The sequence below is a fragment of the Puma concolor genome, chromosome B3 (genome assembly GCF_028749965.1).
Source record: "Puma concolor isolate L17-30 chromosome B3, mPumCon1.1.hap2, whole genome shotgun sequence".
Taxonomy (NCBI): domain Eukaryota; kingdom Metazoa; phylum Chordata; class Mammalia; order Carnivora; family Felidae; genus Puma; species Puma concolor.
In genome coordinates, this window is record NC_141672.1 from 98,564,230 (window position 1) to 98,585,603 (window position 21,374).

Consider the following 21,374-nt stretch of genomic DNA (forward strand, 5'->3'; position numbering starts at 1 on the left):
TCACAAGCTGGCCAGGAACTAAAACTTCTGGGATCTGATATCCTTGCTCCTGACCTTGCAATTCCAGAGTTAATATTGTGTTCAGTGTCTGAAGGTAAAGGGATCTTCAGACCAGAAAAATATTGTATCTTATTTTTTTTCATTAGGGATTAGTTTTTGTATCTTTATTTTTAAAATATGTAAACAGTAAGGTTTGTGACTTTACTTAATGAATAAACTAGTCATTAACAAGTTTCTTCATACACCAGGAGCCTAGAAAGTTTATTTATATAAGCTTTTAAGTTTATGAAAGAAAGTTAAGAAATCTGTTACTGAGTAAATAGGGGCTTAATATGCTTTCTTCCATTCCATGGTGTATAGATTGCTTGTAAGAGTTGTGTGAACATATTGCTGTATGTAGAATTGTGGTTCCCAGGAACTCGCTTCATTAGCTGTCATCCTAATTTCTAGAAACACACTTTCAAGTTTATGTTGGCTGGGCTGTGAGGCTGCTGGCTCTGGTCCCTTCTGAGGATTCAGAATTTGAGATCTTGGCCAGAACAGATGACACCGACCAGTGGACAGTCATAGAAATTTTGCCATCAAACATTCTGATTTGGTGTGAGGCCTGTGGAAAAAGGTGTATGCATCAGAGTCCTACAAAACAGAAGTCACAACTCAAGTTAGGAGAATTTGACAAGGGTTTATTGATGATGGCCTAATTACAAAAGTTCAAAGGACTGAAAGTCATATAGGAGTTTCTAAGAGCTGAGAAGTCCTTTCATACCCAGCCTTGCATATCATTGTCTGTTTGGAAAATAAAATGCAGTGTACCTGTGTGCATATGTCAATTGTCTTATGTACAATTAAAACAAATCAGGAGGGGAAAATAAAAGACTAAAGAAAACCTAACATAGCAGAGTGTCTTGGAACCAAATTGTGGTTCTTCAATTTAGAATACTTTGCCTTACGTGGGAGCACAGTTCTGGAGAAAAGTAGCTGGTTCTTTCTGTTTAGCAGATACACCTGTCTGCTGCTGGGACACCCCACTGGCATCTTTATTCTCCATTTCCAGCTCTGCTCAGTATCTGCCTTATTGATTGGCTGCCCACCAAATCAAGAGCTGATCTGCCTTATTGAAAAACCCAGTTGTTCACAATATGTTTTCATTAGTGTACTAAGTGGTATAAACATTTTAATCTTAAACAGCACTACAGTGCCTGCCCTGCCACTTTAAATTAACCTCATTTGTGTTCTCAGTCCTGAGACTGTACAATGGGCTTTTCATTGGCTGAGATGGATGCTATAGCTTTTTTTTTTTAATTTTTTAATATTTATTTATGGGAGGCAGAGAGACAGAGTGCAAGCAGGGGAGGGGCAGAGAGAGAGGGAGACACAGAATCCAAAGCAGGCTTCAGGCTCTGAGCTGTCAGCACAGAGCTCGAGGTGGGGCTGGAACCCACAATCCACGAGGTCATGACCTGAGCAGAAGTCTGATGCTTTTTTTTTTTTTTTAATTTTTTTTTTTTTCAACAGTTATTTATTTTTGGGACAGAGAGAGACAGAGCATGAACAGGGGAGGGGCAGAGAGAGAGGGAGACACAGAATCGGAAACAGGCTCCAGGCTCTGAGCCATCAGCCCAGAGCCTGACGCGGGGCTCGAACTCACGGACCGCGAGATCGTGACCTGGCTGAAGTCAGACGCTTAACCGACTGCGCCACCCAGGCGCCCCAGAAGTCTGATGCTTAACCGACTGAGCCATCCAGGCGCCCTGGATGCTATAGCTTTAGCAGCTGTTTTACAAAAGAGGTGCCAGGCTGCACCAGGTAGCACGCAGAGAACATTAGGAGACAGTGGGAGAGGGAGACAATCTTTTCTGAAAGTTGTCATGTTTTCCTTTGTAAAAAGCAAAGGTACATGTTTATGGTTACTGGTTTTTTTGTGCATAATGTGAGGTAGGGATCTGATTTCACTTTTTTTTTCATTTGAAATTTTCCCTTATTACCATTTATTGAAAGTCCACCCTTTCCCCACTGATTTATGATGCCACTTTGTTAGGGATCACTTTTCTTTATATGTGCTGGTAAGATTCTGAGGTCTGGATTGTGTTCTACTACTGGTTGTTTTATTAAATTCTTTTTTTTTTTTTTTTTTTTCAGACAGAGTGCACGTGCGCAAATGGGGGAGAGGAAGATAGCTAGGGAGACACAGAATCCGAAGCAGGCTCCAGGCTCCAAGCTGTCAGCATAGAGACTGATGCGGGGCTCGAACTCAAGAACTGTGAGATCATGACCTGAGGTGAAGTCTGACGCCCAACTGACTGAGCCATTCAGGCACCCCCTATTTTGTTAAATTTTTAAATCCAGGCTTTCCTATCATCTCTCCAAATGAATTTGGCTTAATAATCTTTGTTTGCTATTTTCTTGGGTAATGCTTCCTCCTTTAATCATGAGTTTTTTGTAATATTTTTTACATTTTTTTTCTGTCCTACAAAAATTTTTAAATTGATTTCTATTTTTCCATGAAAAATTTGTTTTAAGATTTTGATTGGAATTGCATAAATTTATGGGACAATTTGGAAAAATCAATATCTTTAAATATTATTTTGTTATTATATGCATAATATATTTATTCTTTAATTATCTAATTTAATACTTTCAAAAGTTTTGTAATTTTCCCCCCAAAAATTGTCCCACATATGTTATGTCATTCATTCATTTACTTGTTATTTTTTAGAAGGCTTACTTTTCAAGCCAGCAAACTTGCCAGCCTACTTGTATCATTCTTGATTTTAAAGAAATGTGTTTATTTTATTTTATTTTATTTTTGGTTTTTATTATATATATATGTGTGTGTGTGTGTGTATATATATGTATGTATATAATATGTATAGATATAATATATAATGTATATAATATATATAATGTATATAATATGTATATAATATGTATAGATATGTATGTGCATGTGTATATGTATACTTTGTGTGTGTGTGTGTGTGTGGTCCCTGTGTGTTCTTTCACTGTAAGAAACCTGGCTCCCCAAAATACCACATTTACTTATTTGTTCAATTCTATAATATATCTATTGTAATTTTAGAACTACTCCACTATAATCTTTAGTGACAATTTTTATTAGTAAGAATACTTTTATTCTTTTTTTTAATGTTTATTTATTTTTGGGAGGGCGCAAGTTGGGGAGGGGCAGACAAAGGGAGACAGAGGATCCACAGCCAGCTCCATGCTGACAAGCTGGCAGCAGCAAGCCCAATATGGGGCTTGAACCCATGAACTGTGAGATCATGATCTGAGCCAAAGTCATATGTTCAACCCACTGAGTCTCCCAGGTGCCTCAAGAACACTATCATTCTTAAAGAATATTTTCTGATAATATATCGCTTCACCAGCTTTCATCCTTTTTTTCTCACCCTTTTAGTGTCTTTATGTTTCAGCTTTGACTACCATAAACAGCCTGCGAATTTTGTTACCTACTATAATAGTTTACTGTGAACTTTTTTTTTTTTTTTTAGCTCATTTACATTATTAAAATTACTGAGTCTGGGCCTATTTCTAACATCTTATATGGTGCTTATGGTGCTTCCTATTTGTTCTTCTTTTTCTTTTCCTCCACTTTCCCCCTGTCTCACTTTCATTGAATTGATAAGTTTTTGGCTCTTTCTGTTTGGAAGTTATATACACTGTTTTTGCTTGTTTTTTAAAGGTTGCTAGTCAAATTTTGATATGCATATATAGCTTAATAATGCTTAATATTAATTAATAACTATATGAGAATTTTAGAACACTTAAGTCTAATCACCAGCTTCTTATTCTACATGTTATTGCTAGCAAGTATTTTATTTCTGCCCTGTCTTTTACTGTTTCCTCCTATCCATTAAGACTCATATCTCTAAGTTTATGAAAATTGCAAATATTTCCTGTGATTTGTTACTTGCAACCACACGAACTTTTAAACGATTAAAGAGTAGCTTTTCCAACTTCATGTTGGGTGTCTCTACTAAGATTTCACTCCCTCAACACTATGTAATAACCAGCAATTGATATTATTATTTTTATTTTTAGGCATACAGAATTGCTTCTGCATAATGAAATTATACTCAGAGGAAGAAGATTGCATGTTCGTATTTTAGCTATAAGGATAGATAGCAACTATATGTCTGAGAACTTTTCCTCTTATTCTGAATTTCAGAGATTATCTCATTAGAATTTCAACTCCACCAAATAGAGATAATGTTGTAAACTAAGTAATTTATTGAGAGCTTGCTGTGAAGGAGTTTATCAGTATTCTGTGGAAAGGCATAAGGTGAAATCTGCTTCTAGCAAGTGAACTCTAGAAAGTCACACTGGGAAAGATCATGGAGAAAAGAAAGCCTGTACTAGAAACTTGTGAGACTTGAGCTGTCATAAACCAAGGTACTTGGCACCAGAGGTGAACTCTGAGGACAAGGTTCAAAATGGTGATGAGCAGCAAATGGTTAACATAACCTCATTCTGCCCCGATGTCCAGGGCTTATAACACTTGTATTATTCTTCCATTAGTTTTATGGGTCCCATTTTGGCTATGAGCCAAGACATTGAGGAAGTGTCAGTGTGAGCCTTCAAGGCTGCAATGGGAAGGCAAAGAGGAACATATATGAATGAGCTGGATCCATCATCTGTGAGCAGAGAAGATTAGGGGGCACAGTCTGGCCCAGCAAAAGATATTTCTAGGCGCCAGTATTTCGGTGCGATAATCTTAAGTGTTAGATTCAGAGGGTCAGTCCAGGCTCAAGCTGTCAGGTGTAGGCAAGAAATCCAGGAGCTCAGGTGTTGGTGAAAACAAAGTACAGATGGTCTCATAAATAGCGATAATTTGCTTTCCTTTGCCTTTTTTTTTTTTTGAACACCTACTGCATACCAAGCAATTCATATACATTATCTCTAATGTTCCCAAGGATCTTGAAAAATTGGAGTATTTTCAATCCCCATTTTACATGAAGAAACTCAGATTAAAAGGTATTAAGAGACTTGACCATTTTACATCTATACATCAGTAAAACTAGGGTCTAAATACTAGTTTATTTCACTCTGGAGTCTGATTTTTCCACTACCCCTAGCATCTCTCAATGAAATGAACTCAATGTTTTCAACTGGGTCTTGACAGTTCCAACCATAGGTTAGACTGAAAAATATGCATTTTTCTTACTTTAAAATATATCTTGGATAGATTTTCTTATTCTGCACTCTTTTCACATCCTATTCCTCAAGTTGTTTTTATTATGCATAGATCTGGAGGCAACTAATAGACATTTAAAAAGTCAGGTCAAAAAATAAGATAGCTGAGAGCCAATATGTGGAAAGATTACTATATTCAATTAAAAAAAGTTTATAGTACATGTGATAAATGGGTACTTTCCACAAGATGCCCTAGGAATAGGTTTATGATTTTGATTTGGGGAAAATTGTTTACTTAATAAGACCTCTGGTCTTATTTAATGGAAACGAGTACTGGAAGATTGTCACAGGTCTTATGTAGATTTGTACTATTTGCCAGAGATAGTAAATAAGATTGTCACTGCAGCTGATTAATTTTCAGGACAAAATTTGCATCTCCTCTCTTCAGGGATATTGTTGCCATGGTGATATTGTGACATCAAGCTTTGCGCAGAGGGTTGCTGCCTCTTACCTGTAGACTTTGGCTTGCACTGTGTAGGAAGAATTTCTGGACCACTTGGAGAAATTTATATATAAATTTAACATATATAATATGTCAAAGCCAAGGTAAGGGTAGAGAAATGTCTATTAAGATGCTGACCCAGTGACTGTCATAATACCTCTATTTTGATGTCCATTTTAATATTCTGAAGATAAGTGAGAACATTAAACTATATATTTTCATTTGCATAAATTTAAGCTTCCAGTAAAGTGTTTTTCTTTTACACTCTGAAAATGTAGTCTCGTTTGTAAAAGAATTGGAATCATTGAATACTAGAAAGAATATTGACTTTAGGGTGGGGAAATAGAAATTAAAGTCCAATATTACTTTTTACTATGTGACTTTGAATTTAATCCCCTTGAATTTGTTTTGCTTATTTATAAAGTGTTGAGAAGATAAAAAAAAAAAAACAAACATTTTCCAGGTATAAAGTACTCTGTTTCATTTTTTCTGCCTTAATATTTCTATTCTAGAGAAATGGATTGGGTCAGTTATTTGGTCAATATATCAGACTTTTTAGGATGGACTCTTTTTTTTTTTTTTTGCTATGTTTGCTTGTATTTTACTGATTTTTTTTTACAATAGACAATGAAACAATAAGACTAATGATATTGTTCACAGAGGGACCAATGGATGAGAAGAGGAAACCTGATCTCAATGTTATACGCCTATGGAAAAAGAAGATTCCATAAAGTAGAATGTAAATAAAGGCAAAATATATAGTCTTAGAGTCAAGAGAGTAAATGAAAATTTATAGGAATTAGTTAAGAGACTGCACATTTAAATACAACAAAGAAGCCCAACAAAGAAGAGCTGAAAAGTTTCCCTTGGGATCAGCATTTAGGAAGTTAGTAATTAGAGCAATTCCCTGAGATCTGTTGAGAGGCTGTATTTCAGTGAAATGAGAAATGGGTGGATATCAAAAAATGGGAGTTGAAAGCGGAGATCACTCATTGAAGAATCATGGATAAAAAGAGAAGGAGAGAAATCTGATGGCCTCAGGAGTAGTACATAGGATCAGGGAGAATTTAAAATCTTTTCAAAATAGAAGACCCTGAGTATGTTGATAGGCTCAGAAGAAGCAGCCTGTTTCAAGCTGTGATATATAAAAGGGGGAATTAAAAAGGTGGCTCCAGCTGAGGGAAAAATCAATGAACACAAGAGCTTTGAACAGGAAAGACATCACCTCTGAAATCAGAAGAAAGAAGGCAGAAGTGTGTGTCAGTGTGCACTAGTGTGTTGACTGGGAATCAGAAAGATGAGTGAGGCCACTACTGATAATTTAAATTTTCTTTGTGAAGTAGAAGGCAAGGTTATATGTGAGACAGGGAAATTTGGCCATTGTTAAAGGAAAACAACTAGCCTTTTGTTAAAGGTGGAAAGATTGATTTTATTCAGGCTATTGCAGTAGGATAGAGACTTCAGTGTAAACTGAGCTCATATCTGCTAAAACAGATTTTTAAATGTTGGGGTATACTAAAGGAAAAGTACTGAAAGGTATTGGTCGGGGTTGGGGAGGTTTATCTATGTGACTAGGTCAGCTGTGTTTGCTAATCGGTACTTAATCAAAGTTAAGCTCCTACCCTCACACAGGTATTGGGAGACACAGATGGACGCTATCTTGTTGATTACATTTCAAAAGGATGGCTCCCAGGTCTTCAAGAAAGACATTCCTGGGTTATAGAAGATACATCTCAAAGGTATAGAGGAAAGGTTTACAGCTGCAAGTTTTTTAAAGCAAATGTTCCAGAAAAAGGAGATCGGGATCCTATAGTCAGATTTTGGCTAGAACAAACAGCAATTTCTTTTGGGAGCATTGGGCTTTCTTGGGCATTTTAAGGAGACTGGGATCATCATTGTAGGGACATGGGCTTGAACTGATAGAAGTCCTGCTAGGGTTTTGCCAATAAGGAATTCCGAGAAGAGTGTTTGTCACCATATTAGTGTTTGACTTTTTCAAGATCATACTGATTTGGATCATTCAGGTGTGAAACCACAAGATGAGGCAGTGAGCCTGATATATAAAGTTTAAGCAATTTCAGAGAAAGCTCTTTAAACTGATCATATAAAAACTGATGCCAGAATGTTCAGTTTAGAGCAATATGGAAAACTCAGACAAATAGGTTAAAGAGTACACAACTACAAAACCAACATGAAAGAAGGGGCTATGGATCAGAGCTAGAAGACAGGCACAGTGACTGTGTACGTGAGCTAGCTCTAGAAAATCTAATCTCATAGGGTAGGGCCCAACTATAGCGCTGAGGGTTGTGAATAGTACTGATGGAAAGATCTAAGCAGAGCCGTTGTCTTAGCCTACAGAAACTTATTTGAGTATAGTTTTGGACCATGATGTTAGGACCAAAGAAAGTTCCCAAGGAACTTGATATACCTGGACCCAAAGTAAAGAACAACTAGCTGAAGAGACCTCATGTGAAAAATTTTAATTTCTTAACTTTCCAGTGACCAAGTTCAAGATTAATTCTATAATTTGGAACAGAATTGGATTTGCAGGATTTTAACTTTTAGCAGTTATGAATTTGTGTCAAGAACTATGGAAAATGTCAACTGACCCTGCCTAGCAAAAAGAGAAAGATCATGGAGCAAGAACTAGGCAAGATATCTCATTGGCTCATATTCTACATTTTATCCTGGAGGAAGGTATAGAGATATTGACTTAAAGGCAGGGACCATTCAATGGTACAAATGGCAAAGATGAAATAATATGGTTAAACATGAACATGTGGTGAAGTAGATATGTTTTCTTCACCTACTCGGTAAGTACCTCTTTTGCATTCCTAACCCATGTAGTTTGAGTGAATCTGAATGAACCTCCAGTGAAAGAGGTAAACATATAACCAAAGTTGGGCCAATCAAAGCACTTCATAAGGTTAAAGTGATTGATTGAGGCTGGGCACATGACATTTCATTTGTCATATTAATGTTCATAAAATTACTTATAATTTATCACTCTTTTGGTGTCTGGACAGTCTCTAGTGATGTTCTCTCATTTCATGCCTGATGGTAATTTGTGTTGTCTCTCCCAATATCCTTCTGTCTGTCTGTCTGTCTCTCTCTGTCTGTCTCTTTGTCTCTCTCCCCTCCCCTCCCTTTCTCTCTCCTGCTTTGCTCCTCATTGCTTTTTCTTTTTTTTAAGTTTATTTATTTATTTTGAGAGGGAGAGAGAGAAAGAGAAGGAGAGAGAATCACAAGTACACTCCACGCTGTCAGTATAGAGACCAACACAGGGCTCAGGCTCACAAACCATGAGATCATGACCTGAGCCGAAATCAAGAGTCACGTGCTTAACCTACTGAGCCACCCAGGCACCTCTCCCCTCATTCCTTTTTCTTGATCAGTCTAGTTAGAGGTTTTTCACTATGTTTTGGATTGATTTTCTCTATTTATCTCTAGTTTCTATCTCACTGGTTTCTGTTCTTTTTTTTTTTTCATTCTAATTACCTTGGGTTTAATTTGTTCTTCTTTTACTAGCTTCTTCAAGTAGAAGCTTAGATTATTCTTTTTAGTCCATAACGATGCCCCTGCCCACCAAATTATATTATATTGGGCTTTTATTTTCATTTGTTTAAAATATTTTCTTCTGGTACTCCTTTGTGATTGAGTGGAAACCAGGTTATCTGCTTTCTTGAGCAATTATTAGTAAAATAGAGAAAAGAGTATTATATATCTGAGTAAATTGTGAGAAAACTTATTGGAACTTTAAAAGACACTCTTAGTAACTGATATGCCCACAACCCAGTTGTTTAGCATATAAGGGAAAGGTAAGAATATTTGACTCAGATGCACACACATACCCAAGCACATGCAGGCTCATGAACCTTGATTTCTGCTTATATGCCGTGATTTGGCCTATGCCTCCAGCTCCCTCAGATATGTGTATTTGATAGAAGCTGCTTGCCTGAAGTCATTTTCAGAGAATATATTCCTCATCATGGTCATGCAGCAGAGGATATTTGAATTACAGCAACTTAAGGTTTTATTAGTCCAAGTAATTTTGAATTTTAGATGGGAGACTTTAAACTGAGAAACACCTTTGAATCCTAAATGAATTACTTTGATGTTGGTTTTATAATTACTGTCATGGGCAGTGTTAAGAGGAATTTGAGCTAATCTGCATTAAAAAATGAGCTATTTCTATTTTACTTGCTTAAGGGTCAAAAAAGACAGGAAATAATAAAGAAGAGGGGAAAAGGAAGCTAGAACGGAAAATAAAATAGCATGCTGGGAGGCTGGAGCCCAGGGTATAGGTTTTTAAAATCCAGGAAGTGGTGATGAGGAGGAGAAGGAAGGAAGAGGGAAAGATAAGGAAGGAGGAGGTATTTGAGAAAGAAGACTCCCTAATACTGAATGTTATTTGTGTTTCTGTGATGTAAACACTTCCAATACCTCAAATCTTGGGGAGAGAGACACAAAAGCAAATGAGTTCTGTAAATTTTGCAGAATTAAGGAGGAATGTTGGTTTCCACATCTGCATTGGCACCGGGCAGAATAGAAATAGCCTGCAAGAGATGGAAACTGAGCTAAAATTAGGAGTAGAAGCTCGGAATCGGATTTGGGAATGTAAACTCCTGGGAATTTTCAGAAATCTGAGAGAAGACATTAAACTTTTCAAACGCTATGGAAGAGATATCTAGCAAAATATTATTGTAGATTTATTGAGCAGAATGACCCTAAGTGACCCTGTGTTAACCTCAGGCCCTGTGCTGCCAAACACCAATAGTACTCTGTCACTGAGCATCTATTATTAACCTACCGCTCCTGGCAATGGCAGTCTGCTGGGGAAAAGCTATGCAGAGAAATAGTTCCATTTCTTCCTCAGATTTTGGCATAGGATTAGGAGGAAAATTATATGAAAAATGAAATGATTTCATGTGACTGTTACATGATAAACCAGCTTTCTTGGGTGACATATTATCAGGCTGAAAGTGTGTGGCATGAAGGTTTTCCTCAAATTGTTTAAAATAATGTATGCAAAGTTATTTTTAAAACAACTTAGTCACCCAGAATTTATTTCATTCCCAAAGGCAGTTCATAAATTAAGATTTACACTTAACATGCTGCTTTCTTAATTTGGAGCATGTTAATATAAGAAAATGACACATGTTATTTTGGGGCTTCTAACTCAGCTCTTGCAGAAATGCTGTTTTTATGCTCTATATGAAAGTTATATATCATATTTTCATGTTTAATTTCTTCATTTTTGATATGTACATCTATAATATTGGTGGTTATATAGAAATGAGACTAGGAAATATATTATCTAGTATTCTGTCAATCCGAACTGTTTTATAGCATGTTTCCACAGTGAAAATTGAAGATAACAGTGTAAATAAAACAGTATAAGATTTTGATATGTGGTTTGAATCATTTGCCTGAGAATATTATTACATTAAATTATGCTTGATTTCATCTTAGTATTTTGACATGACTGATAAAATCTTCAATGATAAAAACAACAGAGTTGTATGTCATTCATTGTCTCATTTTTTGCCTCATAATGAGATTTGGAAACAGGCTCAGAAAAATAATGCTTGTCTGTGGCATAATGGCTGATGCACTGCCTCTTAAATTCTACAAGTGTAAATATGCATAAAGTTCATATTCATGATTTATTTTAATCTTCAAAAGAATTGATACATTGGTTTGAATAAATACCCAGCAGGGTTCCATCGTAGTTTCATGACTCAAGCTGTAATTTATGCCATATATATTTTTTATTTGAGATTGAAATATTATAAGAAGTTCTTATATGCATTTAGAAATATCCATTGGTAATTTTGTTTGATATTTGAAGTCTGCTGTATTCAATATCAAAAATTATTAACTTTGATTTTTCTTTTCTTTTGTTTGTACTTTGTAAACGAGCACATACTACTTACAGGGCAATAACGCTAATTATCATGCATTCACCAACACCGTTAATAAACAGAGAAAAACAAAATAAAATAAAAAATAACTCTAGGTAGTCTTTATAATATTTTGAGTTATTTTAAAATGTTGAATATTTAAACATTAGTATGGTTGTGTGGTATGAAGGCATTAATTTGTATAGTTATTGATTGCATTTGCCAAAATGAATTAATTGTCTTCAAACTTTTTTTTTTTTTCAAATCAAACACAGTTTATTACCCTAACTTGCCTCACAAAATCAAATTGCAAGCAGGAATGGATGGTCTGAGCTGATTGTTTCCAGATTTGTAAATTTCACAGACCAGTGAAATTAAAAGGAAAACAAATGAAGAAATTGGCATAGGTTTGTTACTATTTCCTATTGCCAATGACTGTGTTAAACAAAACAAAATGAAATTATTTACAATTATCATTATTTCATAAAAGAGGATATATAAACAGCTCCCCCCAAAAGGAAAAAAAAAAACAGGTGGTTATAATCTCATACGGAAGAAGTCTTGTTTATAAAACAAATTCTCTCTCATATTTATTTTTCATTGTTTATGCCATGAATTCCAACCTCATGTTCAGAAAACTTTATCTAAATGGATATCAAGGGAACATATTTCTCAGCTATTACCCAGACACTCTTTTTATCTTCCTGTCCAGATTCTTGGCTCCACACTTCATTCCTGATCCCTGTTTGTGTTGTCTTCGCATTGCATAATCCTTCTAATTTCATACCTGGCTTTGGAGACCTAGGTGTTCTGTAAAGATTTTGGGCTATGCACACTCCCTTGGTTTTATCATTTCTGCTGATTTAGGGTGAAAAATCCCTGTGCTACCCTCCTGCCCCTTGGAATTCCCACCCTAGCTGTGATAGCCTCAGCTTTGATAAAAAATTCAGATATATTTTCCCCAACCTAAATCAAATTTCAGTTCTGCTAGTTATATCAGCACAGTCCATCTTCTCTTCCTGGATATTAATTATTCCTTTTCACCAATGACATTTAAAATAAGAACACATTTTGTTCAGTTGTATAATATAGTTATCTTAAGCTTTGAAAATATGTGGGTTTTTTAATAATTATTATTTGTTTTTAATGTTTATTTATTTTTGAGAAAGACAGAGAGACAGAGTGCAAGCAGGGGAGGAGCAGAGAGAGAAGGAGATACACAATCTGAGGCACGTTCCAGGCTCTGAGCTATCAGCACAGAGCCCAATGCGGGGCTCCAACCCACGAACTGTGAGATCATGACCTGAGCTGAAGTTGGACACTTAACCCAGGTACTCCTATAATTATTTTTTTAAACACAATTTACTGAGGTGAGGTCACATGATGATATGTTTTAAATGATATTTTATAGATTGTAGGACCTGAAATTTTCAAGATTTCAAAATAAAAAAAGGGTGTTCTGAGGATCCTCAAGCAGGTAACCTCAAGGTGAAGGGAGCCATAGCAATCATGTTCCACTATGCCATCCATAATGCAGAATAATGATGTCTGAATTAAATGCTCATCCAACCTCCATTTGGACACTCCTAGTCATGGAGAGTTCATTGCCATATAAGTTATCTCATTCTATTGTAGGACATCATCATGGAAATTTCTCTCCTAGAATGACCTAAAATCTGCAACTCTGTATCTTTTTTCTAATAATAACCTTTCAAGTATTTGAAGATAGTTATCAACTCCCTCAGGAGTCTTTGCTTCTCTAGGGTAAACATTATTAGTCCTTTCATCTATTCACTTTTCATATGACATATTTTTTGGACCTTAATCTTTTAGACTGAATTTTCCTAAATATATTGACTATTTTCACAGTGTTTTTTTATTTATTTTTTTTAACGTTTATTTATTTTTTAGACAGAGAGAAACAGAGCATGAATGGGAGAGGGTCAGAGAGAGAGGGAGACACAGAATCTGAAACAGGCTCCAGGCTCTGAGCGATCAGCACAGACCCCGATGCGGGGCTCGAACTCACGGACCGCGAGATCATCACCTGAGCCGAAGTCAGATGCTTAACCGACTGAGCCACCCAGGCGCCCCTACAGTGTTTTTTTTAATGTTTATTTATTTTGGAGAGAGAGAGAGAGAGGCGGGGGGCAAGGGGTAGAGAGAAGGGAGACCCAGAATCCAAAGCAGGCTCCAGGCTCTGAGCTGTCAGCCCAGAGCCTGATGTGGACTTGAACCCACGAACCCATGACCCAAGCCGATGTCAGACACTTAACCGACTGAGCAACCCAGGAGCCCCCATTTTCACAGTGTTTTTATTCATGCCAGCTTCTGGCTGGTCACCACATTCCTGAAAAAAATTCTACAAAACAGAGCATGGTTGACTATTTCTTTTGGATCATCTGAACAAAGTACTCCGATTAATTAATACAGCATAAGACTAGGTTAGATCCTCAAAGATGTTCACATGAATTTTGTAATACAAAAATCCCTAGATTTAATCTTTGTGCTAAAATAGATTCTTTCTATCCAGTTTTTGTTTGAATTTCTGAACCAAAATGTAGGGCTTCAGATTTAACTTTGTGAAAATTAATGTTGCCAATACATTTTAGCACTCTCTGTAAGATGGAGATACTTTACATTATTTAAAGAAAGATCACTTTAAATCTTGTTGTATTATATAATATATGTATTTCTCCATCTACTCTTATTTGCACATTCAGCTCAGTTATTTTAAAATAAATTTGTGTCAAAGATAAACAACAAAATGAATATGCTCAGAAACTCTACAGTTGAGACTTCTCATCAAGTTTATACTCTGACATTAATTCACATTAATTGAATATAGTTTTGAATATAAGTCCAATTAAATATATTATTATTCAGCACATGTTTTATTCAGAGGTATGATTGGAAACTTTATTGCTTCCTTTCTAAAAGATAATAATATCTGAATAGCCATCTCAAACATAAAATGACCATATTCAGTAGTTTTACACATATTAGTTTTATTTTCTGGAAGTTTGTTGGACTTTTTTTTTTTTCCACCAAAATGTAAAGTCTTTATAAGAAATGTGTTAGTTAACACAGATCCTTTAGAAAGGAGGGCCTGAGGAGCAAAGTGTTGCTGCCTAAAGAGGTACAAGCATGTGTGTGTGGTAAGATAAAGAGAAAAAAGGAACTGAGGCAAGGAACAGAGTGAGTGGAACAGAGCCAGTAGGTTTCTCAGTGGGCATGTTTGCTTAATATTTAGTACTTCCCAGAAGATTGTAAGGAGTAATCCCACCTCAGTGCATGGAAGAGAGTTAAAAGGGGGAAATATATCTGCCTTGGTCTGTGTTATCTCCTGCTTTGTATCAGTCAAGATTCACCCACACTTACTCCCCATATCCCACCAGCTCAACTACCTTGTCCTTCCAACTTTGTTCTCCCCTGGTATATCTGTGCCTGTCAGTACGTAGTTAAGAGGCAGCAAATCTCAAACCTGGAATTAAACCACATGTATTAGTCAGCTTAGGTTGCCATAACAAAATACCGTAGGTTGGGTAGCCTAAACAACTGATTTCTAAAAGTTCTGGAGGCTGGAAAGTCCAAGGTCAGAGTGCCAACCTGGTCAGGTGGTGGTGACAGCTCTCTTGCTGGCATGCAGATAGCTACCTTCTTGCTGTGTCCTCACATGGCAGTGGAAGAGACAGAGTCTGAAGTCTCTTCTTCAAAGGGTGCTAATCTCATGCTGAAGATCCCACCCTCAGGGGTTCAATATGTGGGGACACAATTCATTCTATAGCACCCTCCCCCTCAAATTCATGTCTTTCTTACATGAAAAATACATTCATTCCATCTCAACAGCTCCAACACTTTTAGTTCATTCTATTATCAACTCTAAAGTCTGTTAGAGTCCAAAGTCTTATCTGAGTGTCTTTTAAAGCAGATATGGGTGAGATTCAAGATTCAACTAATGCTAAGGCAAAATTCTAATCTAACTGTGAACCTGTGAAACCAGACAAGTTATATGCTTTCAAAACACAATGGTATTCCTATTCCAAGAGGTAGAAGTGGGGAGGAGAAAAGGGGCGACAGGCCCCAAGCAAGTCCAAGACCTAACAAGGCAAATTATATTAGATCTCAAGGCTGGAGAAAATCCTCTGGTTGGATGTTCTGTCGTCTACACCCAGTAGGGTGACAGCATACCCATCCCGCCATCACCACCATGACCCTTTGGGGCAGCCCTGTCCCTTTTGGTCAATATTGGGCAGAAAACAATAGAAATACAACACATTGCTAATGTGTAAATTAATATAATCTTTCCAGAGAACAACTTTGCAATGCAAACCAAAAGCCATAAAATTTTGCATATCTTCTGGAGCAGTGACTTCAAGTGTAGCTATTTATAGTAATAATATTTCTATAGTTGCATAAAATATTATAATACAAGAATGTTTATCACAATAATTATATTAAAATGAAACATGTGGAAACCCCAAATATCAACAGAGATTGATGTAGTTACTCAGTAGCCTAATGTGCAGACAAAAAGAATGACAATTAACATCTCACTCAGACTATTTAATGTCATATAAGAAATCCAATGTATAATATATAAATGAAGCAGGTTATCAAACAACATGTGAAATTGTGGTAGATGCTGTGTGTGTCACAGCCATGTACCTTCACCCTCACTATTTCAGTCTATGCTTGCTCGACTTCTAATTGCTGGATTCTACTTCTGTTTGCCTGAGTTTTCTTTGTCCAGGTGCTTAGCAGGCCAGAATGCTGAAGAATAATGCTCCTGGATGCGTACTTGCCCAATAATTGATGGAGTTCATGTACAAATAGCCCAGTCACACACTCTTTTGCTGAAGTGACTTTGAGAACAGTGTTCCATACTGACTCCCAGAGTTCCTCATTGGGATCAGATCCAAGAATCCACAGTGATGACTTCCCAGGTAATGTACCCTCTGTTGGCTGCTTTGTTTTCCCTGACTCACTTTTCTACCTTCCTACCTGTGTTTCCTGATGTCATCACTCAGGTGAATGACTAGCAATCAAATCCTTGTCTCAGGGTCTTCGTCTAGGTACATGCAACTTAAAATACAATTCAAACAATTTCAATTAAAAATAATATTTATGTCTCTATAAAACTGATTGCATATATGTCCATTGAATTAGCAATTCTGGTTTTTACTGGGGCTGTTGAGATTATAGATGGACATTTTCTTCCTTTTTCCCTATTTGCATTATTTTGAACAGACGTGGAAGAAGCAAAACCATAATACAAGTTATTTTAAACAGGAAAAAACAACAAATGCCTTTTATCTTGTTCACTCTTTCTCAATCCTATTCTCATTTCAGTCCCTTCAAAGGAAAGCTACTTAATATGAGTTCTACTGATTTATAGTGCAAAGACAGTGTGTAATTATATAATGGCTTTTAGTCAAAGGAATATTAAAGGTAATACAGGCCTCAAGCTGTTCCTGTAGCAAGTGAGTTTCAATTTTAAACTTTCAATGTTCTTTCTGCCTTGGCTACGTCTTTAAATATTTCAGAGCTAAGAAATTCTGTTTTTCACCAGAAGAGGATTGACCTGTATAAACCAATAGCATTTTCAGAATTGTAGGTACAGATATGCCTGAAAAGTACCCTTTTCCTAGATTGTGTTATTTTAAAGTAATCCTGATTCCTTTTATATGAAAAGGTATCAGACCTCAGGACTTCAGAAATGTTCATTTTCACAAAAGCTTGAAGGATAGTTGTTTGCTTATCATGCAATTCTATTTGTAAGGCTGGAGAGAAAAGTAAATTCTTTAGACAAATCTTTAAGTCTTTGAAATGAGTATTTCTGTGAGTGGAAAGGGTGTGGAGCCAAGAGTTAGGAGACTTGAATTCATAGCCTTGGACCAGCTAGTGACCTGTTTGTTCAGCTGTGGGGTTAATAAACTTCAGGCAGAGACAAAGGAATGAGCAAAGTAAAGGAATGTGTTAATATCTATTGGGAACAGGCAAGTTGCATAATGAGTAAAGTGATCTATTTTGGACCATTTTTTTTTAATGTTGATAAACACATGAGTACTGAGAGGTATTTCTTTACCCTAAGAAAAGCAATGGTGCAGGTTTGGCTGATAGTAACAAATGCACTTGGTCTCAGTTATAAAGGGTGTATGGGAACTGTGGTCTACGGATGATTGTATTAGTTTGCTAGGGCTACCATAATAAAATATCACAGAGTGGGTGACTTAAACAACAGAAACTGCTTTCTTCCAATTCTGCAGGCTGGAAGTCCAAGATCAAGGCTTCTGCAGGAGTAGTTTCTCCTGAGGCCACTCTCCTGGCCTTACAGATGGCCATCTTCTTAATGTGTCCTCTCATGACCTCTTCTCTGTGCATACACTCCTGGTGTTTCTTCATGTAAGGACACCAGTCCTGTTGGATTAGGTCCCTGCTCTAAGAGACTGATTTTAAGTTAATCATCTCTTTAAAGACCTTTTCTCCAAATAGGGCTACATTCTGAAGTGCTAAGGACTGGGACTTCAACATATGAATTTTGGGGTACACTATTCAGTCCATAACAGTGACTTGGGTAGTAAGGACGATGAAGGCTCAGATCTGGGGACTGCTGAACTCCATAATTTAATGATCTATCAAAATCTATTTTGAATCTCAGACTATATTTTTCTTCATATAGCTTTGAAAATCTGTTTCTAAAATTATATTTCTATGTGTCTGTTTCTTTTCTTTTGAATTGTAAATATAGAAAATTGCTAAAAATTGGCTCCACTTAAAAGTGAGTTGACTATGAAACATTCACACACAAAAAAAATTGATTATATATTAGGCCAAAAGAAAAAAATGTCAATACATCCCCTAAGGGGGAAATCCTGAAACTACAGCAATAGATCAAGAAATCAATGACTAAAAGATGGTAAAAAAAAAAAAAAAAAAAAAAAAACAAAGTAAAGGAAGATAGTAAAATAATTGCAAATAAAGCATTTTAAAAAAAAAAAACTCTTCTAAAAACTCAGGTTAACAAGGCAAGTAAAAACTATGTGGTAGCAAGGGTAGTAATGAAAACTTTTCAATTATTCCTATTCAGTACTCTGAAATTATGATTTTATTAAATCAAAGTTATAACAATAAATTAATCTTTATAAATAAATAGGAGTAAAAAAATAAAATGTATTAAAACTATATTTTTGGAAAACAAAACAATTCAAAATGTATGTGCTATACATTCTGCCTCAGAAGGCAGATAAGTTGCAATACTAAAGAAATAAGAATAACAGAATTAATGAAGATGAGAGCATAAATTAATGAAACAGAAAAGAAAATATTTATCTTCAGAGTGATTTCTTTTTCTTTCCAGAGCTATTTCTTTAAAAAGACCATCTAAACAACACAGATACACAACATCCATGATGGGAAATTATTTACTTAGATTTTGAAGAAATTTAACTATTTTAAATGAGTACTACCTATAAACATTTATATCGATAAATTTGACAATATAGCTCAAATGAATACCCTTCCTGAAAAAATTAGCAATTTGTACTCAAGAATAGTTAGAAACTATAACTAAAGAAACTCTAAAGAATAGTTAGAAACTATAAATCAAAGAGCTCTTTCCCCTCTTCACCCCTGACCCATAGGTATCAAAATGTTTGGACAGCAAATCCAATTCAATTTGTAAGGCACAAAAATTTGAGATATTAAAGCTATTTAAAAACATAGATAAATATATACAAATTAATAATTCATACTATGAAAATGGTATGTTTTAGTTCTAAAAATGTTGGAAGAGAGCACCAAAAAAAAGGAAATTTGTGGACTTCTCCTATATATGAACATAGAAACAAAAATATTAATGACAGCCATCTAATATAATCTAGCACAATATTAAAACAGCACTGTGCTATATTTCAGAAATACAAAGATGGCTCAGCATTTAGAAATCTATTAAAGTAATTCACTACATCAGTAATTAAGGAGAGAAAGTACATGATAGATGCTAGAAAGGTCCTCTGATGAAGTTTAACATCCATTTCTGAGGAACATCTTTAGTAACTTGTAAATCAAAGGAAATATGCTTAGTTTTAAAAGTTTTTTTTGAATCAGTAGTTAACAGCAGAAATCATACTCATTAAGAAACACTAGAGGAATTTCCCATAAATTTAGGAAAAAGACAAGGATGCCCACTCATTACTATTATTAACATCAGGCTGGAGACCCAAGGATATGAATGGGCAGTTACAGAAGACTGCAAATGAACAATAAACATGAGAAAATATGCTCATCTCTAGTAATAATAGGAATGAAAACTAAAACTACAATAAAATGTAATTTTTACTTATTGGATAAAAGATTAACAGTGCTTGATTTTGATGCAATTGCTCTCATTACCTAAGCCCTTCTTATGTTCCTTCCTGTCTCAGTGCCCCTACTTCTCTATGGATTAATGAAAATCACTTTCATTAGAACTAGTTCTAAAACTAGAACTAGTTCTTTCATAATTCCAGAACCTCAAGGCATCCACTGACAGTCGATGGCTTTCTCTTCTGAAAAAAAAAAAAAAAACAAAACTGCAGATTGGAAAGATCTGAGTAGTTGAGGGAGGGTTGGGATGGAGTGGGGGGAGAGCTTTGGTCCTGTGGATGGTGGTGGTTTTTCTCTTTCTTTCTTTCTTTCTTTTTTTTTTGTAATTTTTAACGTGTATTTATTTTTGAGGGAGAGAGAGAGAGAGAGAAACAGACCACGAGTGAGGCAGGAGTGGGGGTGGGGGTGGACAGAGAGCGAGGGAGACACAGAATCCAAAGCAGGGTCCAGGCTCTGGGCTGTCAGCACAGAGCCTGACGTGGGGCTCAAACTCACTAACCATGAGATCATGACCTGAGAAGTCAGCCACCTGACTGACTTAGCCACCCAGGCGCCCTGGTGGTTGTTATTTATTTTTTTTTTTTAAGTGTCTGAGAATAAATACACCTTGCCACTGTAAGGATTGATTTCCTTCCTGCCCATTAACATGACTTAAATCCTATTTCCTGAAAATAGTAACCATTACAGTCTTTTGCTATGGTGCAATCTTTTCCTTGTTCAAGGTTATACTACAAACCTCTATCACATTAATCTACCTATGAATAGAAAATGGTCAATTTGCTGATTTCTAATCCCCAGAAATCTCCACTGCCACTTGACTGTATTTGCAGTAGGCAGGGAAGGGTGGAGGACATTTCAATGCACTCTCACTTTGGTAGCAATGGGCAGAAAAATTGTATTACACGATTGGACTTCAACAAAAAAAGCAGCCAGAGGCCATTTGGACTGGCAGTCTAGTTCTTAATCACAAAAGAATTAATGAAGAATTAATGATTCATCTAAGCCCTGTGCTATCTTTCCTGGATCTGGAGGCTAAATGCTGGGAATGTCTTGTTAACTGTGCTGAGGGGTCAGAAGAGGGACTCTCAGGGAGACCTTATAGCTTGCGCAGGCTGCCCCAGTAGGGTCCTTCTCTTTGCCTAATGTACAAGGTATTCTTGCTTGGGAAAGTGCCCTATCCACAAAAAGTCATATATCTTATCTTGTTGAGACCACAGGCAGTTAGGATGGTTGATTTTTGCTTCTGGCCAAACCATAAAGAGCTAAAAATGACCCATATAGTCTGGAGGGATGAAAATAAGATAGATTCTGAGTAATAGATTCAATTCCATTACTCAGGGATGTATAAAAAGTGAAGTTTTCTATAGAGACTTCACTGAGACCAAGATTTAATAACAAGAATAATCCTAAGGACAGAAAGGTAACTGTTAGTCCACCATTTTGGATCAGAG

The 21,374-nt window shown here is 36.1% G+C and overlaps 1 long non-coding RNA gene across 2 annotated transcripts in view; it reads left to right on the forward strand.

The window, feature by feature from the left end:
* The first annotated feature begins 1,717 nt into the window (after positions 1-1,717).
* Positions 1,718-21,374, forward strand: part of LOC147580232 (uncharacterized) — a 57,303-nt gene continuing 37,646 nt past the window's right edge. Inside the window, exons 1-2 of one of the 2 annotated variants that reach the window (XR_015252664.1) lie at positions 1,718-12,887; positions 16,296-16,502. This is a non-coding gene — a long non-coding RNA (uncharacterized LOC147580232). Of the gene's footprint in view, positions 16,503-21,374 lie in introns of both variants that reach the window. The other variant, XR_015252663.1, reaches the window with a different exon arrangement.